Genomic DNA, 2,788 nt, shown 5'->3' with positions numbered 1-2,788 from the left:
TACAATGAAGGAACACATTCCTCCATTAACACCAACGACAATGCTCTTTCAACACGTGCCTGTTGAATGGGATGGGGATTTAATAAATTTCACAACTGAAAAAAAATAACGCAGTGAGTCTCATCACAGCCAATATTATACAATCTAGTTGTAAAATGAATGTTTTTAATGCTTCAAACAGTTTAAAACCTGAAGTTTGACACCACTCCTTCATGTTCGTACAGTCCTCAGTAAGTTTATCGTCCTCAGCATTAGCAACCATTCAAAGAACAACTCATTGAGTAAAACCACATAGGTTTAAGGCTCAGTCAAGTAACATAGAGCCCCAAATGGAATGTTTAAATAGATGAACTACTTATACCGACATTTATTATTTGATTCACTCATGACTATTAAGTTGGCTCTTAGCAAATAAATCCTTTAAAAGTAAAATTCACCTCATCTGAGTGTGACCCAGAAGTTCAACAACAATCACGAAGTCCACAACAGTCTTATTGGCAAAACTGATATCCAGTGTCTCTAAGTCACTATGCTCAAGGTTAAGAGCGATGCATATTCCAACTTTACATTTACTGGAATTTTATATGTTCAGGTCATGGTTTTAAATCTCTAGGTTTTCATTCCTCCAAACTGTCTGAAGACACAGTGTGCCACAGACTTAAGACTTTTCTTTCTCCCTCTATTTTCTTCAAACAGAAACATTTCTCAAGTGTCTACATGTTCTAGAAGGGGAGTTTTTCAGAGGTGGCCACATCTTTGGAATAGTCTGATGCCATCAGGCCTCTGAGGCAAGGAGAGGGGGGAGAGAAAAAAGTTGAAACACAAGGTTCATCTGGTAAGTTTTACATTAACCTTTACGAGCTGGATAGTATAAGAATGTGGCTTTTTGGCCCAAAAAGTTTGAGTCTTGGTGTGGAAATAAATGTGTACGTGGCTGTCCCACCAAAGCTTTCTTGCAATGGGACTGTCAGGGAAGTCTTGACTGAGGAGTATGGTTTGTTTACCTAACAGGCGTAAACGTCCAGGCACTCAGTTCATTTGGGGCTTGTACCAGTTCTTTAGTCTCTTCCAGTTCACTTTTCATTTTTAGGAATAAGTTGATTGCTGGGTCCACCATTGTTGATCCCAATGACACCCCACTCCAGTACTCTTGCCTGGAAAATCCCATGGATGGAGGAGCCTGGTGGGCTGCAGTCCATGGGGTTGCTAAGAGTTGGACATGACTGAGCAACTTCACTTTCACTTTTCACTTTCATGCATTGGAGAAAGAAATGGCAACCCACTCCAGTGTTCTTGCCTGGAGAATCCCAGGGACGGGGGAGCCTGGTGGGCTGCCGTCTCTGGGGTCGCACAGAGTCGGACACGACTGAAGCGACTTAGCAGCAGCAGCAGCAGCAGCAGGCAGCTGGACTTGCTTGAGGTACTGGATCTGAGTAGTACATGCTTGCATCTCTTGCTCCTTGGTTGCTAGTCACATTACAAGAATGTTTTCCCCGCATGCAGATTCTTGCTGCTGTGGCTTTAGGTTTCTTCAGATTCCCTTAAGCCAGCCACATCATTAGAGTTGAGATCTGTGTCCCTGCCCTCCAAAGCCTGCACATATGCTTCATACCGTTTCCACCTTAGAATTAATTCATCTCATACCATAACTCTGAAGTCTGTTTCATTCAGTCGAACCTTTTTGGGAAGAGGTTCTTCGTCAATCATCTTGAATCCTCTCTGGACAGAGGCCAGCCTCCCTGTCCATCACCAACTCCTGGAGTTGGACTATAAGGAAAGCTGAGGCCTGGCGTGCTGCAGTCCATGGGGTCGCAAAGAGTCGGACACAACTGAGCAACTGAACTGAACTAATATATACACAGAAATCTGTATCTGTAATAGATAATCCACAAGGGTTATCTCCTGCCTTCCTTCCTTCGCTTCTTTTCTTCTTTCTTTCCGTGCACATATACACAGAAGTTGTTGTGTCTAACATATGCCTAGAAATCTGTAGCTGTAATAGATAATCCACAAGGATTATCTCCTTGCTTGGTTCCTTACATGTGTACAAAAAATCTGTCTGATAGTCCAAAGGGACTTGAAGATCAGAATAGAGCACATTATGGGTTAAATTTTATTTGTTCAATAAACTCTATGGCAGAAAAACACAACACTACACATATACCAAGTGAAATCTGTCATAACTGAATCACTGTACACTGAGGATAAGCACAGAACTGCAAATAGACTATACTTCAACATAGCATCGTCATGAGACTAAAAAAGAAAGAAGGAAAGAGAAGTAACACCTACTTGGTTCCCTCTGCCCTCTAAGACTTGTGCTGTTATCCCATCCCTGGGGTCCTCACTGAAGCCCTGAGTAAGCTCGAGTCCCAGCGCCAGACTGCAGTAGGTTTGCGACGACCTGGCAGGGTGTGTTTCATACAGGCTCCTCTTAAACTTGTTCTGTCTGGTTTTCTCTGGCTGGGGCCAGAATCCCTAGTGCACCCCAACGATCTGGCCTCGAGGGCCAGGATAAATTCATCAAGTATCCAGGGTGGTGGCACTGGGGTCCCCAGCTGAAGCCTCCTTCCTTAGAGTGCTGCCTCCTAGGCACCTCATCAGGGAGTGGAGCCCCAGGTAGGCATCAGGCTAGAGGGGAGTGGTGAAGATTGAGGGGGAAGAAGGAGTGAGACACAAGCCCTTGGGTGTTTGCTCAGGCACTGCTGCTGCTGCTAAGTCGCTTCAGTCGTGTCCAACACTGTGTGACCCCATAGATGGCAGCCCACCAGGCTCCCCCGTCCCTGGG

The 2,788-nt window shown here is 44.8% G+C and overlaps 1 pseudogene; it reads right to left on the bottom strand.

Moving 5' to 3' along the window:
* Nucleotides 1-244: 244 nt before the first annotated feature.
* On the bottom strand, nt 245-1,707 carry LOC102395060 (annotated as a pseudogene).
* Between the last annotated feature and the right edge of the window lie 1,081 nt (nt 1,708-2,788).

Source organism: Bubalus bubalis, chromosome 20, assembly GCF_019923935.1.
Source record: "Bubalus bubalis isolate 160015118507 breed Murrah chromosome 20, NDDB_SH_1, whole genome shotgun sequence".
NCBI lineage: Eukaryota > Metazoa > Chordata > Mammalia > Artiodactyla > Bovidae > Bubalus > Bubalus bubalis.
This window is presented reverse-complemented; position numbering and strand designations above follow the sequence as displayed.